General features: G+C 39.7%; 1 pseudogene; it reads right to left on the bottom strand.

Annotated features, from left to right (window-relative positions):
• LOC109674155 (probable RNA polymerase II nuclear localization protein SLC7A6OS pseudogene) overlaps positions 1-21,075 on the bottom strand; it is a 29,700-nt pseudogene extending 8,625 nt beyond the window's left edge.
• Between the last annotated feature and the right edge of the window lie 211 nt (positions 21,076-21,286).

The following is a 21,286-nucleotide window of genomic DNA, read 5'->3' as shown; positions in this document are numbered from 1 at the left end:
AAGCTTAGAAAATTACAGAATTATAATTTGTCAGACTCTCCAGTTGCCCTGTCCTCTCAATCATATCATCTAAGTGTATGGAATTCTCATTTTTCTACAGGGAACTTTCTCCCCCAAAGCTCTCTCACCCTCTAATCAGGCCCTTTTACCTTGCCACTGCTGACATGGGTCATCTTTGAATTTCCTTCTCTATTCTGTAGGGTTGGTCCTATGGAAGATCTGCTAGCTATCTGCCATCTTCCTCATCTCCCTTTGAAAGAAAATCCCAATTTTTCAGTAAGCATCTTTGAATGAAATGTATTTCCCAGGCTTCTTAATAGTTTGTGACAAAGTCTGGCTAATGAGATGAGGCCAAAAGTATTGTGTGGGACCCCTCCTAAAGCTTTTTAAGGAAACTGACTCAGCAGTCTTTGCCCTCTGCATTTTCTAACCCTCAAACTGATAGCCATGACAGCTAGCATTCCACTCCCCATCCTGAGTCATCATGTGACCAACAAGATGCTTGGCTGGTGGAATAGAAATGTAAGTGTCAAGGTCAAAAATTATAATATGTAGATATCATATTGGTCTAGACTGTCTGCCTCTGGAGTCCTTTTATGTAGAAAGGCAGCAAAGTTCTATCTTGTTTAAATTGCTGTCACTTTTTTTTGTCTATTACATGTAGCAAACTTAATTCTAAGCCAGGCACGGATAACTAACCCTTGTAATCCTAGCTACTCAGGAGACAGAGATCAGAAGGATCACGGTTCAAAGCCAGCCTGGGCAAATAGTTCATGAGACCCTATCTTGAAACAACCCTTCACAAAAAAAGACTGGTGGAATGGCTTAAAGTGTAGGCCCTGAGTTCAAATTCCAGTGCCAAAAAAAAAGAAAAGCTAATTCTAACATCCCATGTCTTTCTTCCTCCCTTCCCTGAGTTGTAGTCTTAATATTTTCTTACAGTAGCAAGTTCAATTGTTTTATACCCATTCTCTAAAGCTCCACTTAGGGAATTCCCTATTCTATGAATCTTAATAGAAGAAAGAAATCACCTCACTTTATAGAAGCTGAAAATGCAAGATAATTGTAGCGAAGTCCTAGACAGTCACAATTACTGCATCCACAAGGTAGAGAATTAATAGAGAGTGACAACAAAACCCTACCTAGTTCATAACAAGCCTTGCTCTAAAATGGACACAAGTCACTTCCCACTTACAATCCATTGACTGACACCAGTCCTATGACTTCATTTAGAAATATAGTTTCTAACTAAAAAGTTGCTCTAAAGAAGGAGTGAAGGGATAGCAGTGGGAGAGCACTTGGCTACATGTATGAGGCCCTAGGTTTGATCCCCAGCACTGACAAAAAAGAGAAAAAAAAAAGAATGCAAATTTTGGTGGCCATTTAGCTGTCTCTGCATAACTCAGAAGGTTCGATGTTTTTTGACTTTGAAGCATTTGTCTTTGTGTGTGTGTGTGTGTGTGTGTGTGTGTGTGTGTGTGCGTGTGTGTATAAAGTGACTCTCCTTTCACTGGACTTTGTACTGGAAAATTATGTTCCCTAGTTTATTATTAGTTTCTTAATCATATTTTAGGATTGCTTTTGATTTATAATATAAACATCATATCAAATCATACAATTTGCACTTCTTAATTCTATTGTTTTAAGTTTCATATGTTCTATGCTTTTTCTTATTCAGAGATCAAAAAACTATCCATTAAAATATATAGCAGGCGGGGATAAGTAGTATTCCTAGCATGCATGAGGCCCTGCATTCAAGCCTAGCACTATTAAAAAAAAAAAGAAAAGAAAAATTTAAAAATTCCTATAGTTTCGAAAATAGTTCAACTTAATAGAACAGCAATTTATTTTGATAAGTCCCATAGGTAAGAATCTCAATTAGTTCTTTTTAGACCAGCTAAAACATCTTCTTCATAATTCCTCATTCTCTTTTATTTCTAAGTCAGCATCAGGCTCTGGGCTATATAAATCTATTCAGTTGACTGTCTATCTGTTTTTCATTCATTCTACACTGCTTTAATTATTTCACTTTTAACTATTAGTTGCCAATTTATCAACCAAAGTCAGCCTTTTCAGTAACTGTATAGTTATTTTTATCCTTTCCTTTTTCCAGACAAATTCTAGAATAATTTGGGTGGGTTCTTAAAAAGCATAATATACATTTTGATTAAAATTTTATAAGACCCACAAATTCATTTAAAAAAATAAATTAACTAACACTAAAACAGTCTTTCCATCCAGGAGGGGAATCTAGAAAGTAATCAAAACTTTTCAGTACCAAACCATCTTGGATGTCTGGTCTCACTTCGTATTCTATATTAAGCACTTATTTCAAAATCGCTCCCAAATGGGCAAAATGCTGCTTCTTCAGTCCCATGAACTGCTGTCACTGTCCCTGGTGACACTCAAGACAATCATTTTTCCTGAGTAAGGGAAGGCAGCATTGTGTTTCTGTCTAACATTCATTTGTATGCTAGAGTAAGGTTTAATCACATGTTTAGTTTTTAAATACAGTTTAAAACAGGTAGAAATCTTAAAACCATTAGCTCATTAACAAACATACCAGACATAAGTAGCACATTAAAATGACACTAAAACAATTGAAATTAATGAGGCTCTAAAAGCTAAAATTGAAGTAGGAAAATAAAATGAGTGAATGATGGTAGAAAAGCTAAAAAATATATATGTATATATAATCAACTTTCAAACTATTGACAAAGGAAGAAGTTTTTTTCTTTTCATGTGTCACCATCTTTTGTAAGGACATCACATTGCTTTGGGGATTTCCAATAGCTTTCACATGGCCCTTTCTTCCATGATTGCCATTATTTTATGGGTCAGGGATACAAAATGAAGTTTAATTGCCAGGGATATTAACCTGAAATTATGGACCAGAAAAATACTCATAGAAGTGAATTTAGGGTTCCATAGAACTTCTATGAGGTAAACTCAGATTAGAACAAAGCTTCAGTCCATCTGACCCTCATAAGACCCACAGTTTGTATTTGTAGAAAACCACAAACCAGTGTGAGTTTGGAACCCAAATCCAATAGTGCCCTTCCCCCCAATTTGCATATTTCTCATTTCTGAATGCATAGTCACACAGACAACAGCCCCTTTGGGCAAAGAGAAAAAGGACATTCATAGTAGACACGGCCGGCAGAGTCCTTACTTAAGGTGCTCTGTCTCCTCTTCGTACAAGGGATTCTGACTCTGGAAGTTTGCTCAGGTCTGGAAATGACTTCTCACTCATTGCATTACAGGATGTGATCCTATCATGTAATTGCTCACTCTGTTTACCAGTACTGGAATGATTTGGGTCAACAAATCAAGACTTTAGAGAGCCACCTGTTGAGTTAACTTGTGAACCTATGATTAAATAACCCATCACAGTTCTTCCTATGGTGACTTCTCTAGGAAGGATCACTGAGTCCTTACTCGTTATTTTAATGGCCACACTTAACTTTGCTACACGAAGACAATCAGTCTAGTCTCCAGTTTATCTAATAATCAAAATGCTTTTGGATGTTAATAACAGAAATATAATTTGAGAAACTACAACAAGAACAACAAAAAGATGAATTGCACATGGTGGTATCCCCCCTCCTTATCCACCGTTTAGTTTTCCAAGGTTTCAGTTACACTCAACTGAAATCCAAAAATAATAAATAAAAAACTCTAGAAGAAAATTCATAAAGTTTAAATTGCATGCCACTCTGAGTAATGTGGTGAAATCTCATGCTATCCCTCTCTATCCCAAATGTGATTTGAGTAACTCACACTGTGTCCACAACCCACTTATTAGTCACTGTCCCAGTTATCAGATTAACTGTCTTGGAATCACAGTGCTTGTGTTCAAATAATCCCAAAGCATGAGAGTAGTGACACTGGCAATTTGGATATGCCAAAGAGAAGCCATCATGTGCTTTCTTTAAGTGAAAAGGGATAAAAGTGAAAAATTTCCACTTAATAAGAAAGAAGATAATCATATGCCAAAGTTAAGATCTATGGTAAAAACGAATTTTTTATCCATGAAATTGTGAAGAAGGAAAAAGAACTTTGTGCTGCTTTAAAGTCACACCTCACAACTGCAAAAGTTATGGCCATGGTATGTGATAATACTTGATAAAGATGAAGAGGCATTAAGTTATAGGATTCAGTGCTGTGCATATTTTATACCTCCACTAAGGGTGGAACACGTTTTCTGTGAATGAGGGGTTTACTATTTCCATCCTTCATGTACTCATGAGAATGAGAAAGGCTGAAGGCATTGGGAATCAGTGTTTCCATGTTTCTAAGAACCTGCCAAGCAATTCTGCTTTCCTCCTGTTATCCACTTCATCCTCCCCTGTGGCAGACACATGTTAGAGGGAATGGCCCTATGTGACTACAGATACACAAACCACCTTCCTGGGATGGTACTGCCTGACCCAACATAAGTTGGAAGTATCCCAGGAAAGGACTCTTGAATGACTCTTAAATCCCTGAGTCCAGGAGAGCTGAGAACTGAGCTGTCTGATTTGCACATCAGTGCTTCTGTTCTCTTGCTAGTATGGTGGCACAGGAAAGACACCACAGTGCCCTCACCTTTGGAAGAGTGTACCTCAGAGGTTAAGTGTGCAGATTCAATGAGTTGATCTGTATAGAACACATAGGACAGTATCCACAACATTTAATTGCTTCAACATGAATTGGGTGTCCACCCCCTTGGCTAGGGGGAAGTTCTGTCACCAGAGACCATATGTGGTACAGATGTGGCCTCTGAAGAATCTCTAAAAGAAGAGTCATGTTCCTCCTCCCTTCACAAGTCTGTTTGCGAGCAAGCAGCTGCACAGCTGCATGACCTTGAGTCAGAGCAGAACCTCAGCTTCCACTGGGGAGAAAAAAGAGGTGAGCAGACATAGCCCAACTCTTCAAAACATTAGAAAATGTCAGGACTGCAGGCATGGCTCAAGTGGTAGATCATTTGCATAGCAAGAGTGAGACTCTGAGTTCAAGCCCCAGTACCGCACACACACACACACACACACACACACACACACACACACACACGTCCTTATACAATCAATCCTACAGGTGGGAAACAGAAGGAAATGATATGGCTGGATCTACCACTAAGGGCCAACTTCCAACACAAAGTGCTTAAAACAAGAGGAAGCAAGAGGAGAACAGCTTACCACGTGGATGCAGCAAGCTGGAGGTGTGCTTAGTGTGCCCAGCAAAGGCACGCCCTCCAACTCCACAAACAAGCAGAGAGAATTAGGAAAAGAAGCAGGAAGCAAGTGCTGGAAGTGTGATTGTAGGCATATATAATAACCTCACCTATTCTGTAGCAAGGCTCAGGGCCTATACTAGAATCTAACCAATCAGATTAGCGACTCCTCAGCCATTAGAAAGACGTTAGTGAGGTACATGGTCTGAAAGCAAAGGACATTTTTTTTTATTGTTTTATTATTCATATGTGCATACAAAGCTTGGGTCATTTCTCCCCCCTGCCCCCACCCCCTCCCTTACCACCCACTCCACCCCCTCCCGCTCCCCCCACCCCCTCAATAGCAAAGGACATTTCTTGTGCAAATGTTTAATCCGTCTTGTCTGATAGCCTTGTAAATCTCCTTCTGCATCCGGGATTGGTACAAAGTTCCCTTTCTAATAATTTTTGTTACTGCTCAATCAATAAATAAATGTATCTTGATAATCTACTTTGCATTGGGCTAATACTTTGGCTTATCTGGAAATTTTTATAATATTGAGTGTAAAATATGGGTGACTATGAGTTAATTCTTAATACCATAGTATAACTGATTATCCTGGCAAAATGTATTCAAGTATTTTCCCTAATTATATTACTGTTTCCAGTGTAGAATATATTCATTCATTTATTTTTTTCATTCTATAAGTATATCCTTTTCACTCCCAAAAACAATTTGAAAATAGTCTCACAAGATATGAACACATATGGCTATGAAAAGAACTATGCTAATTTTTGCTAACAGTGTAAATTTGCATCTCGGTTGTATTCCGTTCCCTCAATATTTTTTCTGCTTTTAAACTAAAGCCAAGTGTTTTGATCCATTGTGATTTCATAACAGAAGACTGTAAGTGGTGGTGGGGCAAAAGTGGACTCTGGAGTAAAAAGGCTTGACTATGAGTCTTGGTGTCCCCTTAGTAGCCTGGTAAGTAGGTGCTCCCTAAGCTTCAGTGTCTCAATTGTGAAATGAAGTATCTCGAGCATTTTTGTGGGAAAGATGCGCTCTCTAGCTGTAAACATTGACCTCAGTTTTAAATGTGTGCCATTAAAAATTAAAAAAAGCGTGAGGCCTGAATGTGGCCTGTAATCCTAGCTACTTGGGAGGCTGATACCGTGGTTCAAGGCCAGCCCACACAAGAGGTTCATAATACCCCATCTCAACCAGTGGCTGGGTGAGGCGGCATGCACCTGTCATCCCAGCTATGCAGAGAAGCACAAATAGGAAGCTCGTGGTCCAGGCCAACCAGACATAAAACAAGACCCTATCTTAAAAATCACCAACATACACCAAGATGCCAGTTGCTCACACTTATAATCCTAGCTACTTGGGAGGCAGAGGTTAGGAGGATTGCTGTTTAAGGTTAGCCAGCAAGACCCTATCTCAAAAACTCCCAACACAATAAAGGGCTGGTGGAGTTGCTCGAGTGGTAGAGTACCTGACTAGCAAGCATAAATTCAAACCCCAGCACCTCCAAAATAAATAAATAAATAAATAAATAAATAAAGGAAAAGCTCCATGGCAGAGACTTTCTAGATCAACTAGCCATCCAATTGTGGAGGTCTTGGCACACAACTACAATTATATTTCCCAGCTCCCTTGCATTTGGATGGAGCCCTGTGACTCCCTAGAGTCGATGGAATGTGGGCTGGGTGAATTTGACCTCCCATCCTTCACTTGCCTGCTGGCTAGGTACCAGAGTACAGCAGAGGATCTGAAGTCCTAAGGAACTGGCCCCCTGAGGGACTAATGGACCTGCCCAATCCTCACCCCTTCACTCCCTACTCAGCCCTCCAGTACCGCACACACACTATGCCAAATGTGAAGAACGAGAAATAGGTCCATGTTAAACTGCTGCATTAGAGAATTGTTTGCCACAGCAACTGTCTAACCTTTCTAATAAACTTTGCAAACCAAAATTTGAAAACATTTCCATGAAAAGCAAAGGGTAAAGTTTCCTGGGTGACTTCTCAGCATGTGTGGAGGGTTTTCGTGATTCTTAACCATATTTTAGCACATGTTCCCTTAGCTTGTGTTTCGTTTTGGTATTCCAACCTTATTTTCATGATATGATTCTTTAGATAAAGCCCCAAATAAATTGTGTTCTACTTCTAATATTCTAGCTGAGAGGTTTTGTTTGTTTAATCTGTGTTTATGGGAAGTAGTATGGCATGTTTGGAAAACCATAGATTTGGGAGTCACGTTGACTCCCAAAGACTCTGCTGAGTTTTCCATAAATTGCTCTGAATCTCAGTTCTCTCATCTGGAGGAAAAATTCCTACCTTAGAAGGGCTTTGTAAATATTAAAATATTACAAATAGAGTACATAATACATAGTAGAACCTTAATTATAATTATCACTATTACTCTTATTTTAATTTGACCAATAATCCTGCCTTTCTCTGTGCCTGTCTTCTTTTATTTTTCTCTCTCTTTCTTTCTCTCTCTCCCTCCTTTTCTGTGCTCTTCCTCCCTTCTTCCTTCTCCTTCTCTCTTACGCATTTTTCAGGTTTGAAAATGTATATGCATAGGAGTTAGGAACTATGTTTAGCTCTAATATTTCCACAAATCAAACAATTAGCAGTCTTCTCCCTCTGATGTGAATAAGACTGCTCACCCTTACATTAGATGTTCAAAAGCTAAAGTCCATTTCCTGCCTATTGTAACCACCGACTTCATAAACCTCCTGAAATTGTATGTGCCTTTACGAACCTCCTGATATGAAATGTGAAGTAGTTTGCCCCCAGGGGAAGGGCACACAGCTTTCCTCAGATTCTGAGGGATCCCAACTCAAACAATATTAAGAATTTCTACTTTAAGTCCAATCACAGATCACATCTCCAACATACCACTCCTCTACTCTGATGATAATCATGGTACCACAAATTTTCCTGGAAACACAATCAGATCTTTCTGTAGCTTTGTACACAGATCATCTTTCCATCTTGAGACTCTTTTTCCTTGACTTTGTGAAACTCTCTCATTCCTTGGCCTTGGTCCTCCTTCTTTGACCGTTCTTGTATCTAGGTATCTGGTATTGTTCCTAGATGGCCAGCAAAGTGGATGGCACTAAAATCTTTTCACTTAGGCTCTCTTTTCCCTGGCCTTGTCTTCCTTTGGCAAACTCATCTATTCCTACAGTTCCTAGTCTCAGCTCTTCCCAGATGACTTCTAAACCTCTCCTGCAAAACTAGTTTCTCCCCCAGTGCCAATCTTTTTTCCCCAGTTGCTTGCTAAGCACTTCCATGTGGCCTTTCTGCTGACTCTCTAAAAAGAACAAACCCCAAACCAGACTCTTCATTAATCCCCAACCCAAGTCTTTCTTCTGACTTCTTTAACTCTGCTAACGATTTTTCCTCTGACCACAACTTTGGAGGAACACCTTCCTCTTCTCTCCTCTTCCTCAGTTATACCCAATCAACTGACAAATCTATGCCTCCTAATTCCAAATGTCTCTTGAATCCACTCCCTCTTTCCCAAGAGGAGACACATTTATTCTCATTCTTACCATTCTAAAAGCAGCCACTATACTTTGTGACACACATATTCTTCTCACTTTGGTCATGACGTGAGCCCTGTGCTGGCATCATTCATTCCAGCCTTTTCTTTACCAGCCTATTCCATTCCAGAGAAATCTTCCCAAAGCACAAATATTTTTTCACCTTTCTACTCAAAACCCTCAACAGCAGTTTGTCTTTCTGAGTTACATGAAAACTGTCACCTTGTCAGTCACACTACACTTCGTATCATACAGCTACTGCACACCTTTCCAGCCTGGGTTCCAAACGAAGACAGGCCTGGGTTCAAAAACCTAACTTTGCCTCTTTCTAACTATGCAATTTTAGGGAAATTGTGTTATCTTCCCAAGTCTATTTATTTTAATCTGTAATAATGAGAACATTAAGAGAATTCATCTGTGATAGGTTGTAGATTACTAGCTGCCCATCAAAGTTGAACTGTACTTCCCCACTCCTTGAATTTGGGCTGCTTACGTGACTTTCTTTGGTCAACAGAATATGTGGATGTGATCTATAATTTACAAACTTAGGCTTCAAGAGGTCTTGAGGCTTCTCCACACTATAAAGCCTGAGACTACACTGTGGATGCACTCAAGTCAACTAGACTTTTGGTATAGTCATGTGGAGGAGAAGTGCAGCATCCCAATTTGCTCCCCACTAGATACATAACTGAGGTCTGCAACCAATTTACTAGGCACCTACAGTTACTTGAGTGAGCCCAAGTGATACCAGTCAACATACCTCCCAGTCAAGCAAGTCCACACTGCTAAGCCACAGAACTGGGGGCTAATTTAAGTCACTGTGTTTTGGGGTGAGATGTTACATAGTAAAAGTTAACTGACATATCACTTCACAGGGTGGCCGTGAGTATTAAATGAGACAGTCCATGAGAAAGTGTGTAAAATGGTGTAAATGCTCATGACACAGTGAAAGACAGCTATTGCTATATTATTAGCTCATTAAATACACTCCCTGTGGGCCCATCAACTTGACTAGTCACTATTGCCAGAATTGATCCTGCTCCCTCTTCTCTCTGCACCATGCTTGTGAATTGAAAGCAGACAGAATGAACTTCCCTCTCCCTCTATCATTTGTCTAATCCTACCCATGATTCAAACCTCATCTTAAACGCCTGCTTCATTAATCTTAAATCTCTAACCAGATAAGAGGTAGTGGAGAGAATGAAACTTTGAATCCAAACAGACCTTGATCTGAATTGACTCTTCTCTTACCACTAAATCAACTATGCAAATTTGGTTAATGTTTTAAAAACTTCTCTTACCCTTATCTTCCACACCTGTAAAATGAACTGATGTGAAGAGTAAATGACAATATATAGCCACTGTCTTACTGGTCTAACCTGTAATGTACATTAAACAAATACTCATTCCTTTCTCCCCTTGCCTCCTTCAAACCCCCACAGCTCTGTCTACCTCATCTCAGAGTGCATAGCATGTTCTGCGTTTGGTTATAATTTTGAGTACTTATTTTATACCCTACTTAAGCAAGAGAGTGTTTTATTTATCTTGGAGTCCCATGCAGAGCCTTATAAGGTTATTTTCACATGGTAAACACTCAATAAATATTTATTACATTGGAATTTTTTAAATTGCCAGATCACACAGCAATGTTTGAGGAAGAAAAGCCTATTTTTGCTGGGTGGTCAGGGTAGGATTTAAGGAGGACTTGGATCCAGTCTAGGTTTTTAAAATGGGAAGGATTTGGAAAGATGAAAAAGAAGAAGAGAGAATCTAAGGAAGATGTGAGTAAAAACAGTGTTGGAGCCTGAGCGACTATCTGAGCGACTATGCAGGAAGCACTTAGAAGCTAATAGTCTAGCTGTGGCAGAGGACTGTGAGCAAGGCTCGGAGGCAGGACTGGAAAAGAAGAGAGCACCTTGTTTGATGAGAAGGGTAATGGGATTCTGTTCTGTAGGCAGTAATGAGTCACTAAAAGATTATTATTCTTGTCTCTTTTTCTTATATCAAAATAGTATGTGGGCATTATAAAAAATGCAAATAAATAAAACCAGAAATTTAAAAGTGTCTATAATCTCCTGATACAAGGACCATTGCTTTTAAAACATTGGTGTGTATGTTTATACACACACACACACACACACACACACACACACACACTTTTTAAACTTTATTTTTGAAAGAATTAATTACAAGCTCATAGGTAAGACAAAAAAGTACAACAATTTTTTACATATACCTTTTACCAAGGTTTTTAAATTGCTAGCCACCTTTGTGGCAGTCTCGAGTAAATTTAACAAAAAAGGGGAGGGGGAGGGAGAAAGACAAGAAAAACCCAGAGCCTTGAGCATACTAGGCTAGCACTCTATAGCAGAGCTACATCCCCATCCCAAGGAGGATGGAATTTAACGCAAAGAGTTTGGTGCTCACAAAAACCATTTGAAAGGCCAGAAGAGCAAGAATATAATCTGGGCTTCCAGAAATAACTTTTGAATATCATGACCAAAGTGTCTTCCAAAAGAATGACTATCTTCTGTCCCAGTCAGGAAGGTAGGAAATCAGAAAGATACTTCTAGACCTAATGAGTTAAAGCTACATGCTCCAGCCTAGAGAGTCAGTAAGACCAAGATCAATAAAGTTGCCATTACCTCCAGTACCGCTGTCTCCTCCCAACGCCAAAGCTGAAGATTGGATCCTAGAATTTTGCTACTGGAAAACTCCATGTCTCCAGAAACCCACTGTACAGCAGGAAAGAGGCAAAGGCAGCACAAGATACGTTTTCTTCCTTGTACTTTCCATATCTCTGACCTGTGGTTCCTCATCCAGACCTTAACTTAAAGGAATCTTCAAAAGATGGTCTGGTGATTTCTTGCCTTTCTACAATGTCAAGGCTTACTAGGGGGAGGAAACGGGTGCTGAGTATCATTACCACCTCCATTATATCATGCCATAGAGAGGTATGAGGATTAAACACTGCACCTACCTACTCCATCCAATGGTAACCACCAAGTAAGTGTTAGTTATTGGTATTATATTAAAATGTACATAATGAAATGTGGACAGGCAGATTGAATAAAGAGTGCTATGGGCAGGCACAGTCTGCTATGGGTTTCATAGTTAACATTGAAAGGTTTTAAATAAAGACTCATTTTTATTTTTCTGTAGACAAATCATTTTGAATTCTTTTTGAAACAGGCAGTTATAAACTGACTGGAAGTCATGTACAGGATGGAATAAAAAAGAGAAAGAGGGATCTAAAGACCAGATCCAGGGAAACCCAGTAAGAAACTATTGCAAAAGAGTTAAAAATATAATAATTGGGCCAAGTAGGGGAAGTATATAGATGGAGATAAAGAGACAGATACAAGGAAACTGAGTATAAAGAGACAAGAGGGTTGAAAAATGGATTAAATATGGTGAAGAGATAAGGGTCAAAGTACTTCAATGATTTTCTACTGTCCAGTGGAAATGTGTAAACTGAAATGTCAGCTGAGTTTTCCTGGCTCCTTAAAAATCAGATAAAATTGCTTCCCAGAACAATGAAGACCACAGGCCTCTCCCAGTGATCTCTGAATTTTCATGGGAGTTGATGTTTTCTGAACACCTTTGGCTGCAAAGCAGAGCAATTAGGTTACTATTTCTTGAGAGCCCCTTTCTCTTAAACCATTGCCTTGGGCGTTATCCTCTGACTGGCTGGTCAGGAAGTGTTTGTTTGTTTTGGTAGTACTGGGGTTTGAAATCAGGGTCTCCTACTTACTAGGCAAATGCAGTACTCCAGTAGTTTTTGCTATGGCTATTTTGGAGATAGTGTCTCACTTTTTGTCCACCTTGCCTGGACCATGATCCTGCTATTTTAGTCTTCCCAGATATTTTGGGATAACAGGTACATACCACCACACCTGGCTACTGGTTGAGAAAGAATCTCAACAACTCCCTGCTTGGGCTGGTCTTGAACCACAATCCTGAGCTCAGCCTCCTAAGTAGCTAGGATTGCATATGTGAGCAACTGGTGCCTCGCTAGATTTTTTTTTTTTTTTAAGCTATCTCCCTTTCTAAAAGGAATTCTGGTACCAGTTGCTGATATAAGAAATATTTTTTATCGCATTTAAAAAGTAAAGAGCTTGCTCATGGCATACTGATCCTGGAGTAGCAGAGAAGTTGGGATGCAGATGACATGAAGACAATAGATGGCTGAAAATTAGAGGAGGGCTATAGCACCCCAAGCTGAATGCCATCTACCTACTTTGGCTGTCTTGCAAGGTTTCTTTTCTGCCTGATTAGTGTTCTTTTTCACTTTCTCGAACTAATAATAAAGCACATCTAATGGAAATGGTCTTTACTCAATGTGTCATACCCATTAAGCTCATACTCCACCCAGAGAAGTCCTGGCTTGAAAGAAGAGCTGGTAATGTACATGGTAACACATGCTGACCTATCAGAAGCAAGAAGTTCCCTTGAAGGGGTGGGCTTAGGGTAAGGGAGGCCAGGAAAGGAGCAAGGAAGGGAAAGGGAACAAGCAAAGAGACCCAAGGGGTCAGTGGGGTGAGAGGAAGGGATGGAGCAGGAGAGCTAGGTGTACAGAGGAATAAATTGCTCCTCATGCTGGCAGAACTACAGAGCAACTTACCTGTAGCAGATATCCACACCCCACAGAAAGATCAGGCCCCAAGCTTCTGCAAACTCGCTAGGAACATGGTCCATGCAACATTTATGGGCTAGAAAATGAATTCTTTTCCTGCTAAGTTACTTTTAGTATTTTCCTAAAAATTTTCTGTTTTTGCAAAGTTAGAATTAGTCAATTTAATACAGTTCTTCCTTTGATCTGATTGGAGCATTCTTTTTATTTTTTCTTTTCTTTGGCTGTACTGGGGTTTGAACTCAGGGCCTTTTGCTTGCTAGGCAGATATTCTACCTCTTGAGTCATACTTCCAGTCCTTGACTGGAGCATTCCGATCATCTTAAAACAAGGATAAAGTAGAGTACACTTGATTAAACTCAGAGAATGCAAGAATATTTCTCAGGGTGTTTTGCATCGTTTCTGTTATTATTGGAAAGGTGTTTGGGTGGATTCATTTTGGTTTCAGATTTCTGAAAAGCTTGGTGTCTGTCAGAGTTCTCTTAGTGCAGACTGTATTGAAAATACCTTTGGAGCTGCCTCTCCAAGCCAAGGTACTTCCAGTAAATGTAGAAAGCTATTTTTTTTAATGCTACATTTGTTGACAATTGTGCATGTCCATCAAAAAGAAATGAATCTGGGAGAAAAATTAGGAAGGCAGGAGGCCAAGAATACAAGGGAAACAAAGCAGGTGGAGACAGTACTAGTGAGGACATTTGCTCCTCTTGGCTGAATGTGAACAGAATATTTCTTTAGTGGATACCAGGATCATGGCAGTAGCTTAGAAAACATTGTGTTCCGGAGTGTTAGGACAAGCAGAAGATAGAGACAACTGGAGTACTGCCTCTCCCAAGCCCTTAGTATCCTAAAACCCTGCAAATAAAAACTGATGAAAAAATGCAGGTTTCCAAAAACTAGCATCGAGAATCACTGCAGTTCTAGGGGAGTAGTGCTCGCTGTGGAGGACTAAGGAGACCTGGCTCTCACAGCAAGTACATCATTAGGCAGCTCTAGGGCCTAGGGAAAGCATCTCCAGACTCAGCTGGTCTTCACACCTCTGTTATACCCTGGCTATGTTTTGCTTTGACTTTCCCCCAAATCAGTTGCCCTGCCTGGCTCTGTCCCCCACAAACTTTCTCAAGATGCAAGTTTGATTTCAGTGATCATTCAGTCCAGAATGATCTCTTCCCTTTAGAAATCACTAGGACACAGCGTGAGGAGGCGAGCATTAGAAGTTTCCTTAAGCTTCATAGGTGAATGCTATAGATATAATGTTGAAAATTAAAAACCAGACGAAAGACCACAGGTAGTAGGATTCCACTCATGGGAAGCTCAAAAGCAGGTAGATTTAATTCATGTTGATGGAAGTTAAAATTACTAAGAAGAAATAGCAATGTGGCAGGGGTATGAGGGACCTTTTGGAGTTTTGACATGTGTGGGTAAATTTTGACTTGGGTAAGTAGCTACATGAATGTTAGTTAGTGTTTGTAAAAATTCATTAAGTTTTACACTTAAAGCTGGGTGTGGTGGTGCACACCTATAATCTCAGTGACTTGTGCCCAGAATTTCATATCTACAAGTCTTAATATCCTTATGTATGAAAAAAGATAACAGTAGTACTACTATAAGAATATTATAATGCTTATTATTTTAATGATTAAATGAGTTAGGTGTACAAAATTCTTGATATATTGTTTGGCAAAGAGTACAATATTCTAGAAATAGTGTCTGTTATTATCAGTATTATTGTTGTCATGACTATAATAATCAATTATTAGTATACTATTAATAAAAGTATAAATATTGATAATTATTAATGGATTACTAATTCTATCAAGAAATCATTTCTATAGCTCAGTGCTACAGTGCTTGCCTACCATGCACAAGGACCTGGGTTTGATCCCCAGAACTACAAAAAAATTTTTTAAAAACATGTCTTTTGATATAAGAACAGAAAAAGGATTTGAAAATGCGAATTTTGTTTTAGCTGTGCATGGATGGAAAAAGCATAAAACAAAATTTCCCCATGCGATGTAGACAGTGCACATTGCCAACTGATCATGCATGACTCAAAATTCTTCCCAAAATGCACTCTGGGCAGCTAAACTAAACAAATAGTAGATAAACCTCTTAGCCAGTGCTAGATTATAATCTCCTAAAAAGCAAAGTAAGAGCAAAGCCATTTGCAACTGGATGCTTGCTAAAACTTCTCTGATGATTAATATTCTATAGGCCATGTGATTAACAGCCTTCATTAAAAGAGAAAGTATAAAGAAATCATACTGCAAATGCACTAGTTTTCATTAAAACTAAACTGTCAAACACATAGTAACACTAGGCAAACAGATCCTTAGATGTTGGGAGAAAAGCTGATGAGGCTTATAAAAGTGCTTACCATGAAAAAAAGCAAATAAGGCATAGAATACCAATGGGTAAAGCAAGACACGGTCACTAACAGCTTAAAACAAAAATGAGAGTTTTAATTAAAGTCAATTTAAGGTGAGAGCCAGAACAAATAGTTAAACCAAAATCAAGGCACAGAAAAGCAGCAAGAGTCAAGACTGTCCTGTTATTAGGTCAAAGGGTGGGAAGACAGGTGGGAACCAGGAAAACACATTTGGGAGGGTTGACTAAGTTGTACATATTTAGTTTGAGTTGCCTGTTGAACATCTAAGTAGAAATACCAAGTAGCCTTGGACATGGTAGACTGTAGAAGCTGGAGCTGGAGAACTGATTTAGGACTTCCAGCATGCTATCACAAGCATAGACTGAGTAAGATCTCCTAGGAAGTGATATAGAAAAGAGAAGCCCAAGAATCGAGACCTGATGCCCTTCCACTTGTCAAAATCAAGGAGGAAAGGAAAAACAGAGGACACTGAACAGAAGAGGAGAAACTACTAAATAAGGAAAACATTGGCAGTGGGTACAAAACGAAGTGAAGAAAACACTCTCAGAAAATGTTTAGAGTGCGATCAAGAGGTCAGTGAGAGGCTGAACCATCACCACTGGAGTTTGCAAGATAGAGGTCAATGAGCACCTTGACAAGGGCATTATCAGTGGAGCAGTAACTGCAAAGTCTTGGTTAGACTGAGTTATAACGAGACCTGAAGTTGTTAAAATTAGAAGAGAAAATGTCAAAAGAGTTCTGCAAACTGTAAAATGCCACATATACGATAATTTGGTCTCAGCTGATCGTTACAGTAAAAATTACTTGAGACTTGTTGGTGTAGGTAATGATTCACATATAAAAATGGTCAGTTGGCAAGCAGATTGCAATAGAGGCCACATTAAGAATGCAAAACCCATTTCATTTTATCCCTCTGTTCCAAATTAGGAAGTGTCTGAAAGTAGTTAACAAGCAGATCTTTGAAGTGGAATTGAGGCTTATGTAAATGTAGAATCTGTACATTTGTAGGTCCAAGTATAGACTTAAGCAATAATTCATATTCTTCTAATTTTCATTAACATTTGGTTAATTAGAAAGCCATTGAATCTTCTTGTGGAATATAAAATTTGATAATACATCTTGCAACTGCTAGGGCAAAGTGAATTATGAGCTATTCATCCATCCCAATCATTTTCTAGAATATTGTTGAAAGCCAGGCTCGATGGTATGTGCCTGTAGTCCCAGCTACTCAAGAAGCTGAGGCACAAGGATCACTTGGGCCCACAAGTTCAAGACCCACCTGGTCAACATGGCGAGACCCCTCCATGTCCAAAAACAAAACAAAGCAAAAAATTGTTGCATGCCTGCTACATAAACAGTCCTCTGAACCAATCTCTATCAGTAAACGTAATCAAGTTAAATATTTCATAGTACAAAACTCAAAATATGTGAGAGACTTGTAACTTTTAAAGAACTTAAATGTTCTTCAGTAGCCTCTTTCTGGCCAAAAGGAAAAAATATACTTAAATACTCAAGCAACAACACTTCTCTCATTTAAGTTAGTCTGTTTAGCTAAACTTGCTCTCACCTGACTGGAGAGTCTTCCTTTTCACTTTCTTCCAAGGTTGGCTTGATTGAAAGATAACTTGCCTGTCCTCCCAATATAAGGAAGGAGCCTGGTCTCTGTCCAATTCTCTGGGTCTTTGGCAGCCTGTGACACAGTGTAGCTGTTGTGCTCTTGTCTCTAGCATCTGGCTGGCACCCATGGCTACAGGTTTCAGTTAAAGAAACATGTGGTCTACTCAGTGATGGCTTCAGCTGCTGTGTCCTCAGGTGTCTGTGCCTCTGGCTCTGGTAGCATTTTGCTGCCAGCTCCATCAGATGACTCATTAATGAGTGTCTCTGGGAACTTTTCTCTTCAACTTCCAGAAATTCTACAGAAGCAGAAGCAGGGCGCCTCTGATTTCTCCTGGCAGGTCTGTCCCATGATACTTGGGGGAACTTGTGAACATAACTCATGCCTCTGCTTTCTTCCACAGCTGTTCCTAGGCCCATAGGAAACCTAGAAATTCCCTCCTTGGTAACTAGGACTTCTGGTGAAACCAAGGGGCTCTGTCCTCTCCCACATCGCCAAGCCTCTCTTCTAGCTCTGCCTTGCAGCTTGTCGGTGCTGTGGGCAAAGCAGAACTGCCCAGGTCCTTCCCAGAAAAGCAAGGACAAGCTTCATGTCTCCTCAAACTCACCTGTTTGTTTTCCAGCATCTCTTGCCCTCATCCACTGGGGGATTGAAGCAGTAGAAGACAGCCAGGCATGTGTGTCTCATCTCTTTACTTACTTTTCTCCCCTCCCCCAAGACCCTGCTTCTTGTTGTCAAAGGACTGGTCCCCTCCTATCTGTAGGACCCTCCCCTGCTTTACAAGACTCCCCTGCCCAAGGTGATTTTATGTGTCCTTTTTCCTGAGGCCAGAATGGCAAAAGAAGACAAACTTTTGTTGCTGTTTATTTGTTTTTAAGAAAACATTATTTTCCAAGAAGTGAATACATGAAAGGTTGTCCCTAGAGTGCTGATAAGCTAATTGGAGAGATAAGACAATATGTAAGAAAGAAAATAGTGCACAAGATACCAGTGTCACCAGTGCCACGGTCTGCTCTGAGATCAACTCAGCTGGATGGAGAACAGGATGGAGGGTGTCAAGGGCAGCTGAGACATCGCAGCAGGCCCTCATCAGGTGGAAGTCAGCCGGCTGGCAAAGGGGCTCCTTGGAGAGCTCTGGGCAGCATTGCACTAAGCCAATTCCTTTTTTCTCCTGGAGCCGGGCTGCCTAGAGCAAAAGGAATTTTGGACAGTCATTTTGCAAACTGATAGATGCAAACTGACTCGGCCTGGTGGAAAATCACCTCTATTACATCTTTCTTTCCACTGAAATGTTAACAAGTGTAGGACACATTCTTTAATTTCTCCAAAGAGGAACTTGAGCCTTCAAGGTTCATTAAGGCTTTTCCCTATGAAGGAATGTCCTTGTGTGAGCTATGTGCCGGTGGCTTACATTTCAATCATTTCTCTTTAGGTATTTGTTAATGGGATGATTGTAATTACAGATATAATCCAGGCAATTAGATTTCCGTACTTTGATAACACAGTACTTCTTCTGTTTGCCTTTATTTGGTGAGAATAATACAACAGCAAAAAGTGAAGATCAGTATGTCTATGTTTACATGCATAGTACAATGTTATAGCATTTGTTTATGTCTGTGTGTATTTACACACAAATGTACATGTATAGTGTCTTTATAAAATATGGGTGTGTAATTAAGTATGCGTGTAGATGGATGAAAACTATAAATTTATTTGTGTAAATATAAAACCCTGATCTTCATGTTGGGGCGTAAACTGCACACCCCATTGATACAAGTGAAATTTTCCTTGCCTTTGAAACTTTGCTTACATTGCTTCCTTCGGCCTAAAATGTTCTTCCAATCCTCTTCACCTCCAAACTCCTACTTATTCTTCAGGGACCAACCCAATATCTACATCTCCATTATGCTGCTATTGTGCTGACTTTCGCTGACGTGTTTCTTGTATGTGTGCTTTCATTATTTTATATACCCCTCTCCCCTCCTAGACAATGAGCTCTTTGAGTGCAAAAACAGGTTCTGATTCATGTTTGCTCTGCCCCAGACCCTAGCCCTGGGGCACATACTAAGCACTCAATAAACATTTTATGAATGAGTAAATATGGTCATTGAATAATAATTAAGACTTTGATGTGAAGGGAAGTAAAGGACTCCCCCAACCCAAGGTGGAAAGGGACCTTGGGGAACATTGAAACATTCTCTAGGGCAGAGAGAAGTTAAAGACATAGTCTGCTTTGAGGAGCTATTTGGAAGATGGAGACCACCTACCTGGGAAGCATGGAATGATGTCATACCAATAGCTTTTGTGTCTAAACTTCTGAAAACTGATTTGATACCATGGTTACTTTTTGAAAGAAAGATCCAGAAGAAGTTCACACTCTTGGAAAATTGAATGTGCAAGTATTAGCTTTGGAACTGGACACTCCTCTACTTACATTCGCAGATCATCTAACTTTTCTAGAACTCAGTTTCATCATTTGTAGGAAGGGAGGAGAAAGAATAGTGTCTACCTTACAGGGTGGGGAGGAAATGAGAAATCTTACCTAATGTAGCACTGTATATTAGTGTGAGTCAGAATCTGGTCAGGAAATCTTCAACTACCTCCAAGTGTTTACTATAGAGGAAATTTAATGCAGAGATGTAGTTAAATTGGGGATGAAAGAATTGGGAGTCAGAAAGGTACAGTGAAAAACTCCGTAGCTCAGCTGCAACAGGTAGTAGCTGCTGTCCCTAAAGGGAGAGGATGTTGTCACAGAGAGGAGAGCTGAAATCACCCAACAAAAGAAAATCATGTCTAGCAGGAACTGGAACTATGGAGGAGATACAGTGGTTTAAATAGAATAGAAGTTTGTGTCTCTGTCATGTAAATGCCCATCAGAGACTCAGGTGTTATCCATTTTCATATTCCTTTGTATGTGCCCTTGAGCTCATGATCCAAAATGGATGCTCCTGTGTTTCAAGAGGTAGGATGGTAAAATGCAGAGAGAACAAGAGAGAGTACCTGTTCATTGTCTGATGAAGCAATGCTTTTTTAGTAGAATTTCATTCTTTCTTCCTGTGGTATTGAGGGGTTGAACTCAGGGCCTTGTGCTTACTAGACAGGCACTCTAGCACTTGAGCCACATCTCCAGCCCAGGCAATACTTTTTGAACTGTGGGTTATAACACAGTAGTGGACATAAAATCAATATTATGGTAAACTTTTAAAAATGAAATGGAAGATATCCTAGTAAAGCTATTTCTGCATATAACTTTTGTTTCAGAAGTATATGTGTGAGTGTATATGTGACAAATATATAATTAATGTGTATTTTTATGGTAGAATGTTTTCAAGAAAATTTAAAACCACTGTGACAAAGTTCCTAGAAATTGTCCACTTCTGTTTTGTCCCATTGGCCAGAACTCAGTTGCATGGCTATACAGACAGTACTCTGTTGTAGGCAGCCATTTGCCTGACAAAAGTTTAAGGGTTATTATTTTTTTTATTTTAAAAAGGAGGCCAGACTGGAGGTGTAATTCAGCAATAGAGCACATGTTTAGGATGGTCTCAGCCCTGGGTTTGATCTTCAGCACCCAAAATAAAAGGAGCCAGGACCTTAAATATTCAAAGGCAACTAGGAGTCTCTACCATGCATACAATCATTGTTATTGTCACCATTAATGGTTACTGCCACCGTCAGCTGACTAAAAGCCATCTCACCCAGAAGGTGAGCCCTGGCAATTCCACAGTGATGACAACTTGTACAGGGACCCACAAGGTTTGTGTATGAATCCTGTTTTGTTTTTTAGTTTTCTCATCCACAAAATGAGAATAAGTGTTTGTAAGGACTGAATGAGGACAAGACTCCCAACATTCCACAGATTTGGCATAGGGTACATAGGAAGAGCTCACTGATGCTGGCTGTG

This window comes from Castor canadensis, chromosome 7 (assembly GCF_047511655.1).
Source record: "Castor canadensis chromosome 7, mCasCan1.hap1v2, whole genome shotgun sequence".
NCBI lineage: Eukaryota > Metazoa > Chordata > Mammalia > Rodentia > Castoridae > Castor > Castor canadensis.
Note: the sequence above shows the minus strand (reverse complement) of the source record. Positions and strands in the feature narration are given on the sequence as shown.